The sequence below is a fragment of the Pseudophryne corroboree genome, chromosome 1, assembly GCF_028390025.1.
Source record: "Pseudophryne corroboree isolate aPseCor3 chromosome 1, aPseCor3.hap2, whole genome shotgun sequence".
Lineage (NCBI taxonomy): Eukaryota > Metazoa > Chordata > Amphibia > Anura > Myobatrachidae > Pseudophryne > Pseudophryne corroboree.
In genome coordinates, this window is record NC_086444.1 from 1,132,440,246 (window position 1) to 1,132,467,190 (window position 26,945).

At 47.3% G+C, this 26,945-nt stretch overlaps 1 protein-coding gene across 6 annotated transcripts in view; it reads right to left on the bottom strand.

The window, feature by feature from the left end:
* Positions 1 to 22,802, bottom strand: part of JAKMIP1 (janus kinase and microtubule interacting protein 1) — a 342,118-nt gene extending 319,316 nt beyond the window's left edge. For 5 of the 6 annotated variants that reach the window (XM_063923560.1, XM_063923546.1, XM_063923536.1 and 2 more), the window contains exon 1: positions 70 to 302. The gene's annotated coding sequence lies outside the window, so the exon portion shown is untranslated. Of the gene's footprint in view, positions 1 to 69; positions 303 to 22,694 lie in introns of those variants that run through there. The other variant, XM_063923480.1, reaches the window with a different exon arrangement.
* Between the last annotated feature and the right edge of the window lie 4,143 nt (positions 22,803 to 26,945).

Genomic DNA, 26,945 nt, shown 5'->3' on the forward strand with positions numbered 1-26,945 from the left:
AAAGTATTGCAGCACATTAGCATACTACAAATTATTTATACAATAAAAAAAACCCACTGTTGAACTTACCACATACTGTATGTTGCCTCCTGTTAAGTATAGGTAAAGCCTGCTTCTACCTCTTCTGAGGCATGAACTAATGGGAGCAACGCACCTGATGCTACTTCTGCTGCCAGGCAAGTCTAAAGAGACAGGTGTCCATGCATATTTGTGATATCATTAACCCCAATTAAATACTAATAGTTATAACCTTGTAGGACAGGCATTCCCAACCACGGCCCTCAAGGCACACCAACAGTGCAGGTTTTAGTGATATCCAGGCTGCAGCTCAGATGGTTAAATAAAAATAACTGAGCTACTAATTAAGTCACCTGTGCTCAGGCCTGGATATCACTAAAACCTGGCCTGTTAGTGTGCCTTGGACCGTGGTTGGGAATGTCTGTTGTAGGGTCTTCACAAATTCTGCACACATTAGACACAAGTGTGCTTCATGGCTACATCACAGTGACTTCACATTCATAAATGCCTGAAATGTTTGTTATGCATAGGCTTGCCATAATGTCCCTTTATTCTGGGACACCTAGGACTTACACAGGTTCTGTGGCTGGTTAAATTCAGGCCTGCATTTCACCTGGTTGTAATCATCCACAGAACCTGTGTCAATCATAGATGGCCCATATTAAAGGGATATTATGGCAAGCCTACAGATGTAGCCACGCTCATTCAACCTCATGTTTGCCATATTCATGCCGTGATAACCCGGGGAGTGCTCAGGTTAAAAGGATTTAAGGGCCCTACACACTGGCCGACCCGCCGCCGAGCTGCCCGACGGCGGATACGGCCGACGAGCGACCCGGCGGCGGGGGGGGCAGTGACGGGGGGAGTGAAGTTTCTTCCCTCCCCCCGTCATGCGGCTCCATTGAAGTGCAGGCAAATATGGACGAGATCGTCAATATTGGCCTGCATGCACAGCCGACGGGGGACCAGCGATGAACGAGCGCGGGGCCGCGCATCGTTCATCGCTGGAGCCTCCACACTGAAAGATATGAACGAGTTCTTGTTCATTTATGTCAAAAAATCGGCATGTGTGTAGGGCCTATTACCTAGGTTTAGTGACCCACGAATACAACCCAACTAGCTTGCAGGGCTGGTCCCAGGAAGGACCCAGATCGGGGTGTAGTGTAAACGGGTAAGACAGGTCGCTGCGACCCAGCACCTGTGCACTGCACAGAAAGAGGCGGTGCTTGAAAATCACCTGATCTCCAAATGCTGCCTCCACATGCGTCGGCAGTGATGTCACCAACCCGGTATATTGCTGGGTCGGGCCGCCTGTCTGAAAGGGATCTCGCTGAGTCGCACCCGGGAAAGAGCCATGTACAACTCCCGGGAGCTACTCAGCATCTAGGTATAAAAGCAGTATTAGTGCCATGAGGACTGAGGTTGGGGAAACACTGGTATACAGTATATAGAGATAAAGGGACACAAAGCATTTCTTTTTTTCATTACTCCACTATATATGGCCAACAGGCTATACTTGTGACTTATGGCAGTCTACAGGAGAAACTAAGAAAATTAGAATATTGTACAAAAGTTCATTTATTTCAGTAATTCAACTTAAAAGGTGAAACTAATATATTATATAGACTCATTACATGCAAAGTGAGATATTTCAATCCTTTATTTGTTATAATTTTGATGATTGTGGCTTACGGTTTAAAATAACCCCAAATCCAAAATCTCAGAAAATTAGAATATTACATAAAATCAATAAAAAAAGGATTTTAAATACAGAAATGTTGTAGTTCTGAAAAGTATAATCATGCATACAGTTGTGCTCTTAAGTTTACATACCCTAGCAGAATTTGTGATTTTCTGGGCATTTGTCAGAGAATATGAATGATAACTCACAAACTTTTCTTTCACTCATGGTTAGTGGTTGGGTGAAGCCATTTATTGTCAAACAACTGTGTTTACTCTTTTTAAATCATAATGACAACAGAAACTACCCAAATGACCCTGATCAAAAGTTTACATACCCTGGAGATTTTGGCCTAATAACATGCACACAAGTTGACACAAACGGGTTTGAATGGCTACTAAAGGTAACCATCCTCACCTGTGATCTGTTTGCTTGTAATCAGTGTGTGTGTATAAAAGGTCAGTGAGTTTCTGGACTCCTGAAAGACCCTTGCATCTTTCATCCAGTGCTGCACTGACGTGTCTGGATTCTGAGTCATGGGGAAAGCAAAAGAATTGTCAAAGGATCTGCGAGAAAAGGTAATTGAACTGTATAAAACAGGAAAGGGCTATAAAAAGATATCCAAGCAATTGAGAATGCCAATCAGCAGTGTTCAAACTGTAATTAAGAAGTGGAAAATGAGGGATTCTGTGGAAACCAAATCACGGTCAGGTAGACCAACAAAAATTTCAGCCACAACTGCCAGGAAAATTGTTCGGGATGCAAAGAAAAATCCACAAATAACTTCAGCTGAAATACAGGACTCTCTGAAAAAAAGTGGTATGGTAGTTTCAAGATGCACAATAAGGAGGAATTTGAAGAAAAATGGGCAGCATGGTCGAATCGCCAGAAGAAAGCCATTACTAAGCAAATGCCACAAAGTATCCCGCATACAATACTCCAAACAGCACAGAGACAAGCCTCAAAACTTCTGGAACAAAGTCATTTGGAGTGATGAGACCAAAATTTAACTTTTTGGCCACAACCATAAACGTTACATTTGGAGAGGAGTCAACAAGGCCTATGATGAAAGGTACACCCTTCCTACTGTGAAACACGGAGGTGGATCGCTGATGTTTTGGGGATGTGTGAGCTACAAAGGCACTGGAAACTTGGTCAAAATTGATGGCAAGATGAATGCAGCACGTTATGAGAAAATACTGGGGGGAAATTTGCACTCATCAGCCCGGAAGCTGTGCATGGGACGTACTTGGACGTTCCAACATGACAATGATCCAAAACACAAGGCCAAGTCGACCTTACATTGGCTACAGCAGAATAAAGTGAAGGTTCTGGAGTGGCCATCTCAGTCTCCTGACCTCAATATCATTGAGACACTCTGGGGAGATCTCAAACGTGCAGTTCATGCAAGACAGCCCAAGAATTTACAGGAACTGGAGGCTTTTTGCCAAGAAGAATGGGCAGCTTTACCATCTGAGAAAATAAAGAGCCTCATCCACAACTACCACAAAAGACTTCAAGCTGTCATTGATGTTAAAGGGGGCAATACACGGTATTAAGAACTGGGGTATGTAAACTTTTGATCAGGGTCATTTGGGTAGTTTCTGTTGTCATTATGATTTAAAAAGAGTAAACACAGTTGTTTGACAATAAATGGCTTCACCCAACCACTAACCATGAGTGAAAGAAAAGTTTGTGAGTTATCATTCAGATTCTCTGACAAATGGGCAGAAAATCAGAAATTCTGCTAGGGTATGTAAACTTATGAGCACAACTGTATGTACTCAGTACTTGGTTTGGGCCCCTTTTGCATGAATTACTGCCTCAATGTGGCGTGGCATGGATTCTATCAACCTGTGGCACTGCTGAGGTGTTATGGAAGTCCAGGATGCTTCAATACCAGCCTTCAGCTCTTCTGCATTGTTCGGTCTCATGTCTCTCATCTTTCTCTTGGCAATGCCCCATAGAGAGCTTGGAGAGGATTGTCAGGAAAAGGCCATTCAAAAGTGTGGGGGAGTGCCACAAGGAGTGGAATGAGGCTGGAGTTAGTGCATCAAGAGCCACCGCACACAGACGGATCCTGGACATGGGCTTCAAATGTATTCCTCTTGTCAAGCTGCTCCTGAACAACAAAGAACGTCAGAAACGTCTTACCTGGGCTAAAGAAAAAAAGAACTGGTCTGTTGCTCAGTGGTCCAAAGTCCTCTTTTCTGACGAGAGCAAATTTTGCATCTCATTTGGAAACCAAGGTCCCAGAGTATGGAGGAAGAATGGAGAGGAACACAATCCAAGATGCTTGAAGTCCAGTCTGAAGTTTCCACAGTCTGTGTTGATTTGGGGAGCCATGTCATCTGCTGGTGTTGGTTCACTGTGCTTTATTAAGTCCAGAGTCAACGCAGCTGTCTACCAGGACATTTTAGAGCACTTCATGCTTATTTCAGCAGGCAAGCTTTATGGAAATGCTGACTTCATTTTCCAGCAGGACTTGGCACCTGTCCACACTGCCAAAAGTACCAAAACCTGGTTCAATGACCGTGGGATTACTGTGCTGGATTGGCCAGCAAACTCGCCAGACCTGAACCCCATAGAGAATCATAAGGGCCCTACACACTGCGCGATTTGCCACCAAGCTGCCTGACAGCGGAGACGGCCGACGGGCGACCCGGCTGCAAGGGGGGGCAGTGATGGGGGGAGTGAAGTTTCTTCACTCCCCCCGTCACCCGGCTCCATAGCAGTGCAGGCAAATATGGACGAGATCGTCCATATTGGCCTGCAAGCACAAGCGACGAGGCACCAGCGATAAACGTGCTCGGGCCGCGCATCGTTCATCGCTGGTGCTTCCACACTGAAAAATATGAACGGTATCTCGTTCATTGATGAACAAGATCGTTCATATCTTTCACTCATGTCGTCCAGTGTGTAGGGCCTATAATGGACATTGCCAAGAGAAAGATGAGAGACATGAGACCGAACAATGCAGAAGAGCTGAAGGCCGCTATTGTAGCATCCTGGTCTTCCATAACACCTCACCAGTACCACAGGTTGATAGAATCCATGCCATGCCCAACTGAGGCAAAAGGGGCCCAAACCAAGTACTGAGTACATATGCATGATTATACTTTTCAGAGTGCTGCCATTTCTGTATTTTAAATCCTTTTTTTTTTTTTTATTCATTTTATGTAATATTCTAATTTTCTGAGATTTTGGAATTGGGGTTTTCTTAAGCTGTAAACCACAATCATCAAAATTATAACAAATAAAGGCTTGAAATATCTCACTTTGCATGTAATGAGTCTACCCCATTCCCAGTATTTTTTTTTAATAAATCCATGATTAAGCACAGGTGACTTAATTACCTTAGTCAGTTTGATAATATCAGATGTGCAGAAACATGGACAGCTTTAAACCCTAGACCAGAGGTTCCAAAACGCGGTCCTCAAGGTACCCCAACAGTCCAGGTTTTAGATATATCCATGACTCAGCAAAGATGGATAAATCAAATTGACTAAGGTGCTAATTAAGTCACCTGTGGCCAAGCATGGATACAATTAAAACCAATACCGTTGGGGTGCCTTGAGGACAGCGTTTGGGAACCTCTGCCCTAGACCCTTCCCAAACGCTGTCCTCTAGGCACTCCAACAGTCCAGGCTTTAAGCCAGGGGTGGGAAACCTTTTTTCTACCAAGGCCCATTTGGATATTTATAAAATCCTTCGGGGGCCATACAAAAATGATCAACTTAAAAATGAGCCTGCCCCCAGTAGATATGCCCCCAGTCAGTAGTTATGCGCCCAGTAGATATACCCCCAGTCAGTTGTTATGCCCCCAGTAAGTGTGCCCCTAGTCACTTGTTATGCTCCATTAGATATGCCCCGTCACTTGTTATGCCCCATTAGATATGCCCCCTAGTAGCGACGCTTACACACACACACATTAAAGAAAAAAAAGAAAAAATACTCAGAAGCCCCGCTCCTGCTACGGGACCGTTGCCTTATACGGCCCTCGGGCCTGAGGCTCCCCACCCCTGCTTTAAGCATATCCATTCTTAGGCACTCATGACTTAATTAGTAGAGATGAGCGGATTCGGTTTTACTCGGTTTTACTCGGTTCTCAAAACCGAATCTTATTGGCTATCCAAAACACGTGACATCCGTGAGCCAATAAGATTCGGTTTTGAGAACCGAGTAAAACCGAGTAAAACCGAATCCGCTCATCTCTATTAATTAGTACCGCAGTCAGTTTGATTACACCATCTGTGCACAAGCAGGGATTTCCATAAATCCTGAACTGTTGGGGTCCCTTTTTGGCTGTTAGGGGAAATTCAGTTCAGCATAACGGATTAATTTGGCACATGCAGTCATGAATGGGTTAAGGGGGAAACTTGCAGTTCCTCATTTATTTAAATGCAGCCAATCTCTAAGAAACAACACTGAGAGGCATTTAATCCGTCTCTAATTGAACAAGATCTCCATTATGAAGACCTGTGTTGCTCTAATCTGAGAAGGTTTTAGCACACCAGTCAGTCTCAGTGTGCAGAATCAGCTGACCGCGATCCCCGGATTCGTTCATGTAAACCTCTCATCATCCTTTTGTTAATAGGAGCTGGAACGTAAAAGACTTTGTCAACATTTTTCCTATGATTATCGCTGGTGGAGGAAAGCCTGACTGCAGCATCCTTCAGTGGGATTACCAACAGGAAGTCTGCTGGCTGTGGGAAAATATCCCCCTCCCCCCCCCCCCAATCAAAGCTTCAGCTCAAGTGTCTACAGTCCTGCATATATAGCCTACAGTACTTGTATTTTACTTATAGGTGTCATGACCTTAATGAATTATAACTATAAGGGGCCTACACATTGGCCGATCCGCCGCCGAGCTGCCTGACGGCGGATACGGCCGACGGGCGACCCGGCTGCAAGGGGGGGCAGTGACTGGGGGAGTGAAGTTACTTCACTCCCCCCGTCACACGGCTCCATATAACTGCAGGCAAATATGGACGAGATCGTCCATATTGGCCTGCATGCACAGCCGACGGGGCACCAGTGATGAACGAGCGCGGGGCCGCGCATCGTTCATCGCTGGTGCCTCCACACTGCACGATATGAACGTTATCTCGTTCATTAATGAACGAGATCGTTCATATCGTGCAGAGAAGTCGGCCAGTGTGTAGGGCCTATTACAGTGTGGCTTCTCAAACCAAACTGCATCACTGCACAGTAGTGGGGAGGGGGCTGTGATAACGCAAATGACATCATCACACATGCCGCCTTTGGCCCTTGTCCAAAAAGATGGCAAGTCTTGTTCACTAATTTGTGTGAGATGTAAAATATACGTGAAATAACAAATACGTATACTTCAAAATTATATATATCGGGCGGTTTACTTCAGGCTGTCGCTTTACAGGGTGTCTCTGACATGGCAGAGAGTGGGGTCATATTCTGGGAGCCAGGGCTTGTATTGTCAAACTGCTCAACTGACTGCAGTCCCAGGTTTTCAACCTGTATCCGATTCCATTAAGACATGGGAGTTGAATTAAAGTTCAAGCCTTGGAGAGAGATAAGGTTACAGCCAATCAGCTCCTAATTGTCATTTTTCAAATACAGTCAGTAACATGGCAGTTAAGAGTTGATTGGTTGGTACTTTTGGGTTGATGTATCAAACAGTGAAGAAAGAGAAGTTGCCCATCGGCCAATCTGTACAATTATCTGGGTAATCAGGCAGAACAGCCAGATAACTGTATAGTGTGTGCCCAGCATCAGCTTCCAAGCAGGCAGACTTTCCCTAGTCCACACTGCGGCGGAGCTGGGAGGTTTTGAGGACTCTCTGTTCTTACAGCCTGAGGGGGATATTTAGTAAAACATAATGATCTCATAAAAGCTGGCAAATGTGATATTTATGTTTTCTGGAGATGGAGATAAATATCTCCTCTCCAGTGACAGTTGCAGCACAGTCCAAAATTCAAACAGGGGAGCCACACCAACTGCCAGTGAGTCCAGAACAGCAATGTCTGGCAGTGTTTGGGGTGGCAGTTGATGTGGCTCCTCTATTTGAATTGTGGACTGCTCTACAACTGCCACTGGAGAGGACACTCCATCTCCACAGAACATAAACATCACATTTTCCAGCTTTTATGAGATAATTATCTTTTATTAAATATCCACCTGAATATCCTTCCGAGTTGAGTATTCAAACTGCACCATGCTGCCTCCCAGGCAGGCTTTCACTATACAGCCCATAGTTTCTGCCAGCCCAGGAGATAGCATAATGGGACAGAGGTGGATGCACTCCCGTGTGCAGAGGAAATCTTCACTGTTTGCACACGAAGTGTGGTCTGGAAAAGAGCACACACAAGTAAAGGTGATGCAGATTCAAAAACATTCCAACACATGTATGCCAATGAATGTAGAGTTATATCTGGGCTGCGCTAGACGTTATCACTTAGGCAAAGTTCAGTGAGGGAGAGGTGATGGAACTGCCGGCTTCCCAACAGATATTTGCAGTATGGGCACGGTATGGATGATGAGCAGCTACCCAAATTTATGGATGAGAGCCGGGTGCATCACAAGACGTGACCATTTCTGCATACAGCAAACAGTCACATTATTTTCCCTGCACGTGATGCAGGAGTACACGCTCTGAATTTATAACTGCTTCAGGCCTGCGTTGTGGAACAAAATGCTCACTCCCGTGTTAACAGGTTTCCAGGGCAACAAGGCGCTATGTAGTAAACATACTCTTGTGGCAAATACTGTATATATTACAGTGTCCACTTGCACTTAGCATACAGTAGCTCTCTTCTGAATGATTGCTTTCTATTCACGCATTTACCCATCCGCAGTGGTTGTGTCCATCGTTATTTCCCAACATTACAACCAAAAATAAGGAGGAAAAATTGTTCCTATAGCACAACAGCCCCACTCCAATCTGAGCAGCCCCACCCAATTTACTGTGACAATAAGTATTACAATTTAATCCAAATGTTTTTTTTAAGGAGCCAACAATCTAAATATACAGAATTGACATGCTGTGGCATAGAGCCTGATCCAGAGGTGGACGCAGTGTGCCTATATGCTGCTGAAGCAGCCATGAGGCGTCCTACTGAGATGAACCCCTGCTGCAGCAGCCAGGAGGCATCCTACTGACATGAACCTCTGCTGCAGCAGCCAGGAGGGGTCCTACTGAGATGAACACCTGCTGCAGCAGCCAGGAGGCGTCCTACTGACATGAACCCCTGCTGCAGCAGCCAGGAGGCGTCCTACTGACATGAACCCCTGCTGCAGCAGCCAGGAAGGATCCTACTGAGATGAACCCCTGTTGCAGCAGCCAGGAGGCGTCCGGTCCTACTGACATGAACCCCTGCTGCAGCAGCCAGGAAGGATCCTACTGAGATGAACACCTGCTGCAGCAGCCAGGAGGCGTCCTACTGAGATGAACCCCTGCTGCAGCAGCCAGGAAGGATCCTACTGAGATGAACCCCTGCTGCAGCAGCCAGGAGGCGTCCTACTGAGATGAACCCCTGCTGCAGCAGCCAGGAGGCGTCCTACTGAGATGAACCCCTGCTGCAGCAGCCAGGAGGCGTCCTACTGAGATGAACCCCTGCTGCAGTAGCCAGGAGGCGTCCTACTGAGATGAACCCCTGCTGCAGCAGCCAGGAGGCGTCCTACTGAGATGAACCCCTGCTGCAGCAGCCAGGAGGCGTCCTACTGAGATGAACCCCTGCTGCAGCAGCCAGGAGGCGTCCTACTGAGATGAACCCCTGCTGCAGTAGCCAGGAGGCGTCCTACTGAGATGAACCCCTGCTGCAGCAGCCAGGAGGCGTCCTACTGAGATGAACCCTTGCTGAAGCAGCCAGGAGGTGTCCTACTGAGATGAACACCTGCTGCAGCAGCCAGGAGGCGTCCTACTGAGATGAACCCCTGCTGAAGCAGCCAGGAGGCGTCCTACTGAGATGAACCCCTGCTGAAGCAGCCAGGAGGCGTCCTACTGAGATGAACCCCTGCTGAAGCAGCCAGGAGGCGTCCTACTGAGATGAACCCCTGCTGCAGCAGCCAGGAGGCGTCCTACTGAGATGAACCCCTGCTGCAGCAGCCAGGAAGGATCCTACTGAGATGAACCCCTGCTGAAGCAGCCAGGAGGCGTCCTACTGAGATGAACCCCTGCTGAAGCAGCCAGGAGGCGTCCTACTGAGATGAACCCCTGCTGAAGCAGCCAGGAGGCGTCCTACTGAGATGAACCCCTGCTGCAGCAGCCAGGAGGCGTCCTACTGAGATGGACCCCTGCTGCAGCAGCCAGGAGGCGTCCTACTGAGATGAACCCCTGCTGAAGCAGCCAGGAGGCGTCCTACTGAGATGAACCCCTGCTGAAGCAGCCAGGAGGCGTCCTACTGAGATGAACCCCTGCTGCAGCAGCCAGGAGGCGTCCTACTGAGATGAACCCCTGCTGCAGCACCCAGGAGGCGTCCTACTGACATGAACACCTGCTGCAGCAGCCAGGAGGCGTCCTACTGAGATGAACCCCTGCTGCAGCACCCAGGAGACGTCCTACTGAGATGAACCCCTGCTGCAGTAGCCAGGAGGCGTCCTACTGAGATGAACCCCTGCTGCAGCAGCCAGGAGGCGTCCTACTGAGATGAACCCCTGCTGCAGCAGCCAGGAGGCGTCCTACTGACATGAACACCTGCTGTAGCAGCCAGGAGGCGTCCTACTGAGATGAACCCCTGCTGCAGTAGCCAGGAGGTGTCCTACTGAGATGAACCCCTGCTGCAGTAGCCATTGGAATGCATGCGCAGTGCGTTTTGGATGCATTCGCGGATATATGTCATGTGTTATCAGCCAATTAGACTCTATCAGGCTTGTACGATAGATAAAACATCCGTCATGAATTAAAACAAAAAAGTGCTGTATGCACAAAACACTAAGGGAGATTTGTCAGAGCTTGGGGAGAGATAAAGTACTCGCCAATCAGCTCCCAACTATCATTTATCAAACACAGACTGAAAAAAATGACAGAAGCTGATTGGTTGGTACTTTATCTCTCTCTCTCTCTCTCCAATATTTGATAAATCTAATCATTAATTAATTCATTACTGCAAATATCTGTCACTTCAACAAGTCTCTAAATGTTTGTACACATGTAAATCAACTGTGATTTAATCAGAATCCCAGATGACTGCCAACTATTTCTGCAATATTCATACGGTATGATGCAGCTTTTACGCAAACATCGTAGGTGAACTTTCATAGTCATCGGCTGCTGCACGTCACCTATGGACATCCTAAGCGGCGCTATTGATTCCCAGTTAAAGATAATGAAAGGCTTCTTTGCATGCTAAAACTGCCAAATGTCAAAATACCGACATTTAAAATGTCGACAGATCAAAAAGTCGACACATGTTTTTCATGATTTTTTTCATTGAAACCGGTTTTGATTGTAGGTAAATTGACCGCATCCCCTGTAAAGGGTAATTGGACGTATTGGGGTTGGGTGACCGGCAGTGGGGATCCCGGCGGTGAGCATACCCACCCCGGGATTCCGGCCGCAGAATGCTGGCAGGTGCGCGAGCGCAACTAAGCCCCTTGCGGGCTCGCTGTGCTCGCCACGCAGCGGGCTCGGTGGCTCCCCACAGGTTCTATTCACAATCTATGGGTTTCGTGGATACCCACGTGTGGGAATAGTCCCTGTTAGTCAGCATGCTGACTGTAGGGCTCTTGATTGCTCGGGATCCCGGCGTCGGCATGGTGACCGCGGGGATCCTGAGCGCCGGTCACTTGACCAGATCCCAGTTGGACGTATTGTAGGCTATGTGAGGACTCAATCGTCTACCTGACTTACAAACAAGGACATTATCACACAATGAATGTGCCCAGGGCGCATTATAGCCCCGCTACAGATCTACGCACAACTGCACATGACGTTTATCTGAAAGTAATGTTATTCTGCTATTCATGTTTTCACATATTCAATTAGCCATGTTTTAGATAGATGAGGGCTCTGTCCCTCCTGATCAGGACTGTATTGTCCCAATTGTCCGGCAGTGGTGGAGACAAGTGCCACTCACTACTGCTCTGGTAACAGGCATTTAAAGATAATGGAACTGGGCTGAAGCTTTCCATTGCATCAGAAACACTGGAAAAGCCCTGTGATGCATGACAACACCCCCTTTATGCGTGCCCATGCCCACTTCTAAATGGCACTGACGTCCTGTTCCGGACCCCATGAACTGATGCCAGGTATAACATATAATCCATTCTTGGTTCTTAAAAAAAAAATAAGATTTTAAACCTACCGGTAAATCTTTTTCCCGTAGTCCGTAGAGGATGCTGGGGACTCCGTAAGGACCATGGGGATAGACGGGCTCCGCAGGAGACATGGGCACTTTAAGAAAGACTTTAGGTATGGGTGTGCACTGGCTCCTCCCTCTATGCCCCTCCTCCAGACCTCAGTTATAACTTGTGATAAACTAACCAGTTAACAGTATGAAAAAACAACATAGCATCAGTCGGAGACCGATGAAACAATAACATAACCCTTATGTAAGCAAAACTATATACAAGTCTTGCAGAAGTAGTCCGCACTTGGGACGGGCGCCCAGCATCCTCTACGGACTACGTGAAAAAGATTTACCGGTAGGTTTAAAATCGTATTTTCTCTTACGTCCTAGAGGATGCTGGGGACTCCGTAAGTACCATGGGGATTATACCAAAGCTCCCAAACGGGCGGGAGAGTGCGGATGACTCTGCAGCACCGATTGAGCAAACAGGAGGTCCTCCTCAGCCAGGGTATCAAACTTATAGAACTTTGCAAAGGTGTTTGAAGTAGCAGCTCGACGTGCCCACCTTCCTAGTGGAATGGGCCTTGACCGATTTTGGTAACGGCAATCCAGCCGTCGCATGCGCCTGCTGAATCGTGTTACAGATCCAGCGAGCAATAGTCTGCTTTGAAGCAGGAGCGCCTACCTTGTTGGCTGCATACAGGACAAACAGTGGTTCTGTTTTTCTGACTCTAGCCGTTCTGGCAACGTAAACTTTCAAAGCCCTGACCACATCAAGGGACTCGGAATCCTCCAAGTCTCGTGTAGCCACAGGCACCACAATAGGTTGGTTCATATGAAAAGATGACACCACCTTAGGCAAAAATTGAGGACGGGTCCGCAATTCCACTCTATCCATATGGAAAACTAGATAGGGGCTTTTATGAGACAAAGCCGCCAATTCCGACACTCGCCTAGCCGAAGCCAAGGCCAATAACATGACTACTTTCCAAGTGAGATATTTTAACTCCACCGTTTTAAGTGGTTCAAACCAGTGCGACTTAAGGAAACTCAACACCACGTTAAGGTCCCAAGGCGCCACCGAAGGTACAAAAGGAGGCTGAATATGCACCACTCCCTTCACAAAAGTCTGTACTTCTGGGAGAGAAGCCAATTCTTTTCGAAAGGAAATGGATAAGGCTGAAATCTGAGCCTTAATGGAGCCTAATTTTAGGCCCAAATTCACTCCAGTTTGTAGGAAGTGAAGGAAACGGCCCAGATGGAATTCTTCCGTAGGAGTATTCCTGGCCTCACACCAAGAAACATATTTTCGCCATATACGATGATAATGTTTAGCTGTCACGTCCTTCCTAGCCTTTATCAGTGTAGGAATAACCTCATCCGGAATGCCCTTTTCCGCTAGGATCCGGCGTTCAACCGCCATGCCGTCAAACGCAGCCGCGGTAAGTCTTGGAACAGACAGGGCCCCTGTTGCAACAGGTCCTGTCTTAGAGGAAGAGGCCACGGAACTTCTGTGAGCATCTCCTGCAGATCCGGATACCAGGCCCTTCGTGGCCAATCTGGAAAAATGAGAATTGTCTGTACTCCTCTTTTTCTTATTATTCTCAACACCTTTGGGATGAGAGGAAGAGGAGGAAACACATAGACCGACTGCAACACCCAACGGTGTCACTAGGGCGTCCATAGCTACCACCTGAGGGTCTCTTGACCTGGCGCAATACCTCTGCAGCTTTTTGTTGAGGCGGGACGCCATCATGTCTATCTGGGTCAGTCTCCACTGGCTTGCAATCTGTGCGAAGACTTCCTGATGAAGTCCCCACTCTCCGGATGCAAGTCGTGTCTGCTGAGGAAGTCTGCTTCCCAGTTGTCCACTCCGAGAATGAACACTGCTGACAATGCGCTTACATGATTTTCCGCCCAGCGAAGAATCCTGGTGGCTTCCGCCATTGCCACTCTGCTCCTTGTGCCGCCCTGGCGGTTTACACGAGCCACTGCGGTGATGTTGTCTGACTGGATCAGAACTGGTAAGTTGCGAAGCAAGGTCTCCGCTTGACGAAGGGCGTTGTATATGGCCCTCAGCTCCAGGATGTTGATGTGAAGACAAGTCTCTTGACTTGACCAAAGACCCTGGAAGTTTCTTCCTTGTGTGACTGCTCCCCAACCTCGGAGGCTCGCATCCGTGGTCACCAGAACCCAGTCCTGAATGCCGAACCTGCGACCCTCTAGAAGGTGAGCACTCTGCAGCCACCACAGGAGAGATACCCTGGCCTTGGGGGACAGGGTGATCAACTGATGAATCTGTAGATGTGACCCGGACCACTTGTCCAGTAGGTCCCATTGGAAGGTCCTCGCATGGAACCTGCCGAATGGAATGGCCTCGTAAGATGCCACCATCTTTCCCAGGACTCGAGTGCAGTGATGCACTGACACCTGTTTTGGTTTCAATAGGCTCCTGACCAGAGTTATGAGTTTTTGAGCCTTTTCCATTGGAAGATAAACCCTTTTCTGGTCCGTATCCAGAATCATGCCCAAGAAGGTCAGACGAGTCGTAGGAACCAGCTGCGACTTCGGGATATTGAGAATCCAGCCGTGTTGCTGTAACACCTTCAGTGAAAGTGACACACTGTTCAGTAACTGCTCTCGTGATCTCACTTTTATGAGGAGATCGTCCAAGTACGGGATAATTGTGACTCCCTGCTTGCGCAGGAGCACCATCATTTCCGCCATTACCTTGGTGAAAATTCTCGGGGCTGTGGAAAGCCCAAACGGCAACGTCTGAAGTTGGTAATGACAATCCTGTACCACAAATCTCAGGTACGCCTGATGAGGTGGATATATGGGAACATGAAGGTATGCATCCTTTATGTCCAGAGATACCATAAAATCCCCCCCTTCCAGGCTGGCGATGACCGCCCTGAGCGATTCCATCTTGAACTTGAACCTTTTCAAGTATAGGTTCAGGGATTTTACATTTATAATGGGTCTGACCGAACCGTCCGGTTTCGGGACTACAAACAGGGTTGAGTAATATCCCCTCCTTTGTTGAAGTAGGGGAACCTTGACCACCACCTGTTGAATATACAATTTGTGAATTGCATTTAACACTATCTCCCTTTCTGGGGAAGAAGACGGCAGGGCCGATTTGAAAAACCGGCGAGGAGGCACCTCTTCGAATTCCAGCTTGTAACCCTGAGAAACAATTTCTATTGCCCAGGGATCCACCTATGAGTGAACCCAGATGTGGCTGAAAATTCGAAGACATGCCCCCACTGGGGCGGACTCCCTTAGCGGAGCCCCAGCGTTATGCGGTGGATTTTGTAGAGGCAGGGGAGGACTTCTGTTCCTGGGAACTAGCTGTGTTGTGTAGCTTTTTTCCTCTGCCCTTACCTCTGGCAAGAAAAGATGCACCTCGTACTCTCTTGTTTCTTTGTGACCGAAAGGACTGCATTTGATAATGTGGTGCTTTCTTAGGCTGTGAGGGAATATAAGGCAAAAAATTTGATTTACCAGCTGTAGCTGTGGAGACCAGGTCCGAGAGACCTTCCCAAAACAATTCCTCACCCTTGTAAGGTAAAACCTCCATATGCCTCTTTGAGTCGGCATCACCTGTCCACTGCCGGGTCCATAGGACTCGTCTAGCAGAAATCGACACAGCGTTGATTCTAGAACCCAGTAGACCAATGTCTCTTTGAGCATCTCTCATATATAAGACAGCATCTTATATATGTCCTAGGGTCAATAAGATGGTATCCTTATCCAGGGTTTCAATTTCCGCTGATAAGGTATCTGTCCATGCTGCTACAGCGCTACACACCCAAGCCGACGCAATAGCCGGTCTGAGTAAGGTACCCGAATGTGTGTAAATGGACTTCAAGGTAACCTTCTGCTCGCGGTCAGCAGGATCCCTGAGGGTAGCCGTATCTTGGGATGGCAGCGCTACCTTTTTGGATAAGCGTGTCAACGCTTTGTCCACCCTAGGGGAGGATTCCCACCGTATCCTATCCGTTGGCGGGAAAGGATACGCCATAAGAATCCTTTTGGGAATCTGCAGTTTTTTGTCTGGAGATTCCCAAGCTTTTTCACATAACTCGTTCAGCTCATGTGAGGGAGGAAAGGTTACCTCAGGTTTCTTTCCCTTTTACATGTGTACCCTTGTGTCTGGGACAGGGGGTTCCTCTGTGATATGCAAAACATCTTTTATTGCAATAATCATATATCGAATACATTTAGCCACTTTGGCTGTAACTTTGCATCATCGTAGTTGACACTGGAGTCAGAATCCGTGTCGGTATCTGTGTCTACTATTTGGGATAGTGGGCGCTTTTGAGACCCTGAAGGTCCATGCGACATAGGGACAGACATGGGTTGACTCCCTGGCTGTTCCCTAGCTTCCGCTTTGTCTAATCTTTTGTGCAATAAATTTACATTAGCACTTAAAACATTCCACATATCCGTCCAGTCAGGTGCTGGCGCTGTCGACGGAGACACCACATTCATTTGCTCCTCCTCCTCCTCCCTGGGAAAGCCTTCTACCTCAGACATGTCGACACACGCGTACCGACACACCACACACTCAGGGAATCTCTGAAGACAGTTCCCCACAAGGCCCCTTGGAGAGACAGAGAGAGAGTATGCCAGCACACACCCAGCGCTATATGACCCAGGAAAAAACACACAATATGTTTACCTAGATAGCGCTGTATGTATTTTGCGCCAAATATGTGCCCCCCCCATCCTTCTTTAAAACCCTCTTTCACCGTGGATAAGCAGGGGAGAGTCCGGGGAGCTTCCTCTCAGCGCTGTGCTGTGGAGAAAATGGCGCTGGTGAGCGCTGAGGAAGAAGCCCCGCCCCCTCGGCGGCGGGCTTCTGTCCCGCTCAAATATCTGAAAACCTGGCTGGGGCTCTTTATATATACAGTGCCCAGCTGTATATATATATATACTTTTGCCAGAAAACGAGGTTTATTGCTGCCCAGGGCGCCCCCCCTGCGCCCTTACAGTGACTGCCGTTTGTGTGTGCTGTGTGGGAGCAATGGCGCACAGCGTTACTGCTGTGCGTTACCTCAGTGAAGATCTGAAGTCTTCTACCGCCTCTGAAGTCTTCTTACTTCTCATACTCACCCGGCTTCTATCTTCCGGCTCTGCGAGGAGGACGGCGGCGTGGCTCTGGGACGGACGGCGAGGGTGAGACCTGCGTACCGATCCCTCTGAAGCTAATGGTGTCCAGTAGCCTAAGAAACAGAGCCTAACATTAAAGTAGGTCTGTCTCTCTCCCCTCAGTCCCTCGATGCAGGGAGTCTGTTGCCAGCAGGCTCCCTGAAAATAAAAAACCTAACAAATATACTTTCTTTCAGGAAGCTCAGGAGAGCTCCCTGTAATGCACCCAGTCTCCTCTGGGCACAGTAGTAAACTGAGGTCTGGAGGAGGGGCATAGAGGGAGGAGCCAGTGCACACCCATACCTAAAAGTCTTTCTTAAAGTGCCCATGTCTCCTGCGGAGCCCGTCTATCCCCATGGTCCTTACGGAGTCCCCAGCATCCTCTAGGACGTAAGAGAAAAAACTATCCATGTTCAAAAGGGGGGGGGGGGGGATGTAGAATATCAGACCTTTTAAAGAGGAGACAGTAAGTTAATAAGATTCTAGTTACAGTATCATTTATCTAATGTGTTTCATAACATTCTAGCTACAAACTGATTTGTTGCTACTGGCAACACTTCCACTTTTCTTCTTTAGATGTGATAAATCTCTGCCTTTATGTATCTGCACACATAGCTACATTTGCTACATTAGCTACATTTGTACTATCTAATTATTCCTGTGTGTAGCACTGAGAGATAAATATATTCCCATAAAGCCACAAGGAGCTGATACATGAGGGGAAATACTGGGGATACTAATTCTTCAAAGTGCTCAAGGGCCCGATTCAGAGCTGATCGTAGATGTGCTACAATTAGCACATCTACGATCAGCTTCCCTGACATGTGGGGGGATGCCAAGCACAGGGCTAGTCTGACCCACATGTCAGGCCCTAACCCCCCCAACCCCCCCCCCCCCCCCCCCCCCCGCACGGGTGCGAAAGCATGGCAGCAGCAATGCTTTCGCACCCGCCGAGTAGCTCCCTGCCTGCGCCGCCTAACAGCGCTGGCAGGCAGCTACCCGCCATGTTTTGGGTCGCAGCGGGCCGTTCCAGCAACTGTTTGGACACGCCTACGTTGTCCAGACTACGCCCCACTGCGGCCACCCCCTCCCGCCTCACGACCGCCTCTGCCTGTCAATCACTCACTGGGTGCGCACGCGCAGTGTGCCCGCTGCACGAGTGCATTCCACAAAGGGCTTCACAATGCGATCGCTGTCGTTGCAGCGATCGCCTCTGAATTAGGCCCCATGTCCGCTGCAACATTCTCTCACGGGGTTATGGTCGTTAGGTCGACACAACCTACGTTGACACTCATTAGGTCGACCACTGAAGGTCAACAATGCCATTACGTCGACATGCATTAGGTCGACATAGCCGTTAGGTTGACATGTACTAGGTCGATAGGTCAAAAGGTCGACATGTGTTTTTCACTTTTTTTTATTTTTATTTTTTTTCATACTTAACGATCCACGTGGACTATGATTGGAATGGTAATCTGTGCCGAGCGCAGTGGTAGCGGAGCCAGGCATCTTGCCCGAAATATGGCGAGCGGACACGGGGGGTCATTCCGAGTTGTTCGCTCTGTATTTTTCTTCGCATCGCAGCGATTTTCCGCTAACTGCGCATGCGCAATGTTCGCACTGCGACTGCGCCAAGTAAATTTGCTATGCAGTTTGGTATTTTACTCACGGCATTACGAGGTATTTTCTTCGTTCTGGTGATCGTAGTGTGATTGACAGGAAGTGGGTGTTTCTGGGCGGAAACTGGCCGTTTTATGGGTGTGTGTGAAAAAACGCTGCCGTTTCTGGGAAAAACGCGGGAGTGGCTGGAGAAACGGAGGAGTGTCTGGGCGAACGCTGGGAGTGTTTGTGACGTCATACCAGGAACAACGAGCACTGAACTGATCGCAGATGCTGAGTAAGTCTGAAGTTACTCAGAAACTGCTAAGAAGTGTCTATTCACAATTCTGCTAATCTTTCGTTCGCAATTTTGATAAGCTAAGATTCACTCCCAGTAGGCGGCGGCTTAGCGTGTGCAAAGCTGCTAAAAGCAGCTTGCGAGCGAACAACTCGGAATGACCCCCACGGTGCACTAATTTGGGTTCCCCGTCACTTAACGAAGAAAACGACACGAAAAACAGTGAAAAACCTCATGTCGACCTTTTGACCTGTCGACCTAATGACAAAGTCGACCTACTGTCCCTGTCGACCTAAATTGTGTCTATACAACGACCCATACCCCTCTCACGCTCCTCTTTATCCCCGGTCGAGGGATTTCTTAGTGATTTGGACCACTGTACATCTCGGCTACATCAGCACGCTCTGAAACAGTCCTGTGCTACATAATTATTCATTTACATTTGGCTTCCACTTACGATACATTCACATTGGCATTTGTAATCAGTTTTTTTTTTCCAGTTATAAACCACTTGCATTGTATAAAATTTATTTGCATTTACATGTGTAGTCTGTAGTTTGTTTTACCAGGTTTAAGCTTTTGTCCATGCTTATTGGGGCTTATTCAGATGTGGACGGAGTAGCTACCGCTGCCATCTTCCTTGGAAGCAGCAGCGATAGCTTTGTTTGTAAATGCAGCAGGAGGCGTCTATTACAAGTAGACGCCGCATCGGTCGCAGAGGCCTGGAAATTTCCATCCAACGACGGAGATCCTGGCCTCTTCCCTCCCCCTAAACAGCGGCGACAAGCTTCCATTTTCACAAACAGAGACCGTTGCCGCCCCGTCCCCAACCCCCAAACCCCATAAGACTGTCAATCAGTGACAGTCTACTGCCATCCTGTGTTACAGGACCCATTCGCGCACGCGCAGAACAGCTCCTGCACATGCTCAATGTACTGAATATCGGTACTTTGCGAATCACGACGCAGAACCTTCAGGATCTGAATGAGCGCTCACATAATGCGCTCCTGTACGTAGGCACAGACTAAAATGGCTTAAGAAGTGCTGGTGAAAGCGCAATGCAGAGTGCCACAGTGTAAACATGCAAACGTGCTCTCTCATTTATTACACAGCAGCTTACATCAGTCATCATCTGAGTCGCACTGTGCATGCGTCCTAACGCATACTGCTCTGAAACGCAAACTGAAATTGCAGCAGAGGGATTGACAGTCAGTGGGTGTTCCTGGGATGTAACAGGGGGGTGGCTGGCCAGACGTGGGCGTGTCAGTCAGCAACTGCATCGGATGGTGAAACTGAACCTGCCATAGGGGGTCATTCCAAGTTGATCGCTCGCTAGCAGTTTTTAGCAGCCGTGCAAACGTTATGCCGCCACCCACTGGGAGTGTATTTTAGCTTAGCAGAAGTGCGAAGGTTGTATCGCAGAGCGGCTACAAATTTTTTTTGTGTGGTTTCAGAGTAGCTCAAAACCTACTCAGCACTTGCGATCACTTCAGACTGTTCAGTTCCAGATTTAACGTCACAAACCCGCCCAGCGTTCGCCCAGCCACGCCTGCGTTTTTCCGCAAACTCCCTGAAAAACGGTCAGTTGCCGCCCAGAAACGCCCACTTCATGTCAATCACTCTGCGGCCAGCAGTGCGACTGAAATGCATGGCTAGACCCTGTGCAAAACGACATCGTTCGTTGTGCCCGTACGTCGCGCGTGCGCATTGCGCCACATACGCATGTGCAGAAATGCAATTTTTTTTAGCCTGATCGCTGCGCTGCGAACAAATGCAGCTAGCGATCAACTCGGAATGACCCCCATAGTGTAGGTGCGATCTTTAATGCTGCGACCGATGGTGTGGCGATTGTGTGTCTTAGTAGCGCTGCTGCTGGTTGGCGTCTGAGTAGGCTGAGAATCAGTTGTGTCATTTGCATGAAGACACAGACACTGTTGAGGATAAACCGCTGAATCAGGCCCAATGCGTTATTAAACACAATGGGCCTGATTCACATGTGGTGGGAGTTGCTATCACTGCTTATATAGAAGCAGCATCAATTGCACTAATATGGCAATGCAGCAGGGGGCGCCAGCCTCCTGCTGCATTACTGATCCAAGCTGCAGTATCAGATCTGTGACACATGGGGTCGCACAAGCTAGCCACCACATTTGCTACACAGAGGCCACGAAATTTGACGGAGTTCCTGGCCTCTTCCCTCCCCCGCAACACGCCACCGTTTCCCAATACTTCCATTAAACTGTAAGTATTGGGAAATGAGTCACTGCTGCAACGAAGATCAATACTAATTAGCATTAGGTGATTAGTCGGCAGTACACAATCATTTGACAAAACTTTGGGGTTGTGACCCACAGGCCAGCGTCTGTCACCCTACATTAGCAAACAATAGCCATACACACCTTTTCTTTATCTCCTGCTAAAACTTGCGGTATCCCGTCTTTAGGTCGACACTCATTAGGTCGGCCACTATTGGTCGACATACATTAGGTCAACATGATCATTAGGTCGACGCAGTCACTAGGTCAACATGGCAAAGGTCGGCATATGAAAAGGTCGACGTGAGTTTTTCACCTTTTTTCTTTCTTTTTTCATTTTTTGAACTTTTTCATACTTTACGATCCACGTGGACTACGATTGGGAATAGTAACCTGAAGCATGGCGAGCGCAGCGAGGGGGACACGGTGCACTAATTGGGGTTCCCGATCACTTTACCAAGAAAACGACACAAAATAAATCAACTCACGTTGACCTAATGACTGTGTCGACCTATTTCAGGTGGCGACCTAGTCACTGACGACCAATAGTGGTCGACCTAGTTACTGTCGATCCAATGATCCACACCCAAAACTTCCACCCTTAACACTCGGAGCACTCATCATTACAGCAATGTGCAGTACAGTCAGCCTGAGGGAACATCCGTTCCTGCTATGATTTGCACAATAGCTCTTATCCATAAGCATCATTTTATATATTAAACCTATCACACGGAGAACAAATACAGTATAGACCATTGCTAATAAAGTTATTGGAATTTCCGGTTTATTCAGTGAGCATTTATAACATAGCATAAATAAACGAGATCAGCCACAGTATACAGCACTGGAATATACTGTACTGACAGGTGCATATACAAGCAGCTTCCCCTGTATGAGATACAGCACAGGCTTTTCTCCACCACACCCTCACTACATAGCAATACACCAGGCTGCAGTTAGCTTATCTATGTCAGACAGACAGGCAGCACACAGGAAACAGAAAATACACAGCCAGGCTGCTGTTCTGCAAATATACCTGGGTGAAACATATAAATATACTGTACTGGTGTTGTGGATCCACTATGGACACACTGCAGTTCATCAGACATAAGCAGAGCTGTGCAGGCTGTGTGAACCCCTTAATCAGCAATCAATGAAGGGTTAAGGGTGGGTCCTTTCTCCTGCCAGCTCATGCCACAGAGCCCAGCACACAGCCACAGCAGCACCACACTATACAGCAATCACATGCACATCTGTATATGCATCCTCTAGACGCTATCAGTGGGTATATACATGGATGCTGTGGGGAGGTTGCAATGCAGAAACAGCCTGCAGAACCTGCACACAGAAAGCCTCCCCCTTCCTCCATCCCCACTATACTGTATGTGATCATCGCTTAGATACATTTGCATTGCACTTACAGGAGATGCTGCTAGTATGGTGGTACACGGAGGAGGGTGAATGAGTCCTCCATTCACCATCCCGTCAGGAGGAGCTGTCCCTCTGTACTGGGTGCTGCTGCAATGCTACTGTCTGTGCACAGAGCCTGGGAAGCAGCAGAGCATGCACCACGTGCTTCTACTTCCAGGACGGTGCCAGGGCGAGCTGCGCCACCTGCTGGTGAGTGTGCAAATCTCCTCTCCACCCTTCATGCTCTTCTCATTCATGTACTAGATATCTGTACCTCCACACACACACTTGTCTGATTGAACTTCTTCATGCAGTGCTTTGCAGGTTGTTTTGAATTGCTGGTTTAACATAGACATATTGGGGGGAATTCAAATGTTTGAAAAGTCGGTTGGGTGTCTGTTTTTCCTGTCTATTAGACACTAGAGATGAGCGGGTTCGGTTTCTCTGAATCCGAACCCGCCCGAACTTCATGGTTTTTTTCACGGGTCCGAGCAGACTCGGATCCTCCCGCCTTGCTCGGTTAACCCGAGCGCGCCCGAACGTCATCATGACGCTGTCGGATTCTCGCGAGACTCGGATTCTATATAAGGAGCCGCGCGTCGCCGCCATTTTCACACGTGCATTGAGATTGATAGGGAGAGGACGTGGCTGGCGTCCTCTCCATTTAGATTAGAAGAGAGAGAGAGAGAGAGAGAGAGAGATTGACCTGATTTACTGGAGCTTAGGAGTACTGTAGAAGTGTAGAGAGTGCAGAGTTTACTAGTGACTGACCACAGTGACCACCAGACAGTGCAGTTTTATTTAATATATCCGTTCTCTGCCTGAAAAAAACAATACACACAGTGACTCAGTCACATACTATATCTGTGTGCACTGCTCAGCCCAGTGTGCTGCATCATCTATGTATATATATCTGACTGTGCTCAGCTCACACAGCTTATAATTGTGGGGGAGACTGGGGAGCACTGCAGTGCCAGTTATAGGTTATAGCAGGAGCCAGGAGTACATATTATATTAAAATTAAACAGTGCACACTTTTGCTGCAGGAGTGCCACTGCCAGTGTGACTGACCAGTGACCTGACCACACTGACCACCAGTATAGTTAGTAGTATACTATATTGTGATTGCCTGAAAAAGTTAAACACTCGTCGTGTGACTTCACTTGTGTGGTGTTTTTTTTTTTATTCTATAAAAAACTCATTCTGCTGACAGACAGTGTCCAGCAGGTCCGTCATTATATAATATATACCTGTCCGGCTGCAGTAGTGATATATATATATTTTTTATATCATTATTTATCATCCAGTCGCAGCAGACACAGTACGGTAGTTCACGGCTGTAGCTACCTCTGTGTCGGCACTCGGCAGTCCATCCATAATTGTATACCACCTACCCGTGGTTTTTTTTTCTTTCTTCTTTATACATACATACTACTACATCTCTTTATCAACCAGTCTATATTAGCAGCAGACACAGTACAGTACGGTAGTCCACGGCTGTAGCTACCTCTGTGTCGGCACTCGGCAGTCCGTCCATAATTGTATACCACCTACCCGTGGTTTTTTTTTCTTTCTTCTTTATACATACATACTACTACATCTCTTTATCAACCAGTCTATATTAGCAGCAGACACAGTACAGTACGGTAGTTCACGGCTGTAGCTACCTCTGTGTCGGCACTCGGCAGTCCGTCCATAATTGTATACCACCTACCCGTGGTTTTTTTTTCTTTCTTCTTTATACATACATACTACTACATCTCTTTATCAACCAGTCTATATTAGCAGCAGACACAGTACAGTACGGTAGTCCACGGCTGTAGCTACCTCTGTGTCGGCACTCGGCAGTCCGTCCATAATTGTATACCACCTACCCGTGGTTTTTTTTTCTTTCTTCTTTATACATACATACTACTACATCTCTTTATCAACCAGTCTATATTAGCAGCAGACACAGTACAGTACGGTAGTTCACGGCTGTAGCTACCTCTGTCTCGGCACTCGGCAGTCCGTCCATAATTGTATACCACCTACCCGAGGTTTTTTTTTCTTTCTTCTTTATACATACATACTACTACATCTCTTTATCAACCAGTCTATATTAGCAGCAGACACAGTACAGTACGGTAGTCCACGGCTGTAGCTACCTCTGTGTCGGCACTCGGCAGTCCGTCCATAATTGTATACCACCTACCCGTGGTTTTTTTTTTCTTTCTTCTTTATACATACATACTACTACATCTCTTTATCAACCAGTCTATATTAGCAGCAGACACAGTACAGTACGGTAGTTCACGGCTGTAACTACCTCTGTGTCGGCACTTGGCAGTCCGTCCATAATTGTATACCACCTACCCGTGGTTTTTTTTTCTTTCTTCTTTATACATACATACTACTACATCTCTTTATCAACCAGTCTATATTAGCAGCAGACACAGTACAGTACGGTAGTTCACGGCTGTAGCTACCTCTGTGTCGGCACTCGGCAGTCCGTCCATAATTGTATACCACCTACCCGTGGTTTTTTTTTCTTTCTTCTTTATACATACATACTACTACATCTCTTTATCAACCAGTCTATATTAGCAGCAGACACAGTACAGTACGGTAGTTCACGGCTGTAGCTACCTCTGTGTCGGCACTCGGCAGTCCGTCCATAATTGTATACCACCTACCCGTGGTTTTTTTTTCTTTCTTCTTTATACATACATACTACTACATCTCTTTATCAACCAGTCTATATTAGCAGCAGACACAGTACAGTACGGTAGTCCACGGCTGTAGCTACCTCTGTGTCGGCACTCGGCAGTCCGTCCATAATTGTATACCACCTACCCGTGGTTTTTTTTCTTTCTTCTTTATACATACATACTACTACATCTCTTTATCAACCAGTCTATATTAGCAGCAGACACAGTACAGTACGGTAGTTCACGGCTGTAGCTACCTCTGTGTCGGCACTCGGCAGTCCGTCCATAATTGTATACCACCTACCCGTGGTTTTTTTTTCTTTCTTCTTTATACATACATACTACTACATCTCTTTATCAACCAGTCTATATTAGCAGCAGGCACAGTACAGTACGGTAGTTCACGGCTGTAGCTACCTCTGTGTCGGCACTCGGCAGTCCGTCCATAATTGTATACCACCTACCCGTGGTTTTTTTTTCTTTCTTCTTTATACATACATACTACTACATCTCTTTATCAACCAGTCTATATTAGCAGCAGACACAGTACAGTACGGTAGTCCACGGCTGTAGCTACCTCTGTGTCGGCACTCGGCAGTCCGTCCATAATTGTATACCACCTACCCGTGTTTTTTTTTTCTTTCTTCTTTATACATACATACTACTACATCTCTTTATCAACCAGTCTATATTAGCAGCAGACACAGTACAGTACGGTAGTTCACGGCTGTAACTACCTCTGTGTCGGCACTCGGCAGTCCGTCCATAATTGTATACCACCTACCCGTGGTTTTTTTTTTTCTTTCTTCTTTATACATACATACTACTACATCTCTTTATCAACCAGTCTATATTAGCAGCAGACACAGTACAGTACGGTAGTTCACGGCTGTAGCTACCTCTGTGTCGGCACTCGGCAGTCCGTCCATAATTGTATACCACCTACCCGTGGTTTTTTTTTCTTTCTTCTTTATACATACATACTACTACATCTCTTTATCAACCAGTCTATAATAGCAGCAGACACAGTACAGTACGGTAGTTCACGGCTGTAGCTACCTCTGTGTCGGCACTCGGCAGTCCGTCCATAATTGTATACCACCTACCCGTGTTTTTTTTTCTTTCTTCTTTATACATACATACTACTACATCTCTTTATCAACCAGTCTATATTAGCAGCAGACACAGTACAGTACGGTAGTCCACGGCTGTAGCTACCTCTGTGTCGGCACTCGGCAGTCCATCCATAATTGTATACCACCTACCCGTGGTTTTTTTTTCTTTCTTCTTTATACATACATACTACTACATCTCTTTATCAACCAGTCTATATTAGCAGCAGACACAGTACAGTACGGTAGTTCACGGCTGTAGCTACCTCTGTGTCGGCACTCGGCAGTCCGTCCATAATTGTATACCACCTACCCGTGGTTTTTTTTTCTTTCTTCTTTATACATACATACTACTACATCTCTTTATCAACCAGTCTATATTAGCAGCAGACACAGTACAGTACGGTAGTTCACGGCTGTAGCTACCTCTGTGTCGGCACTCGGCAGTCCGTCCATAATT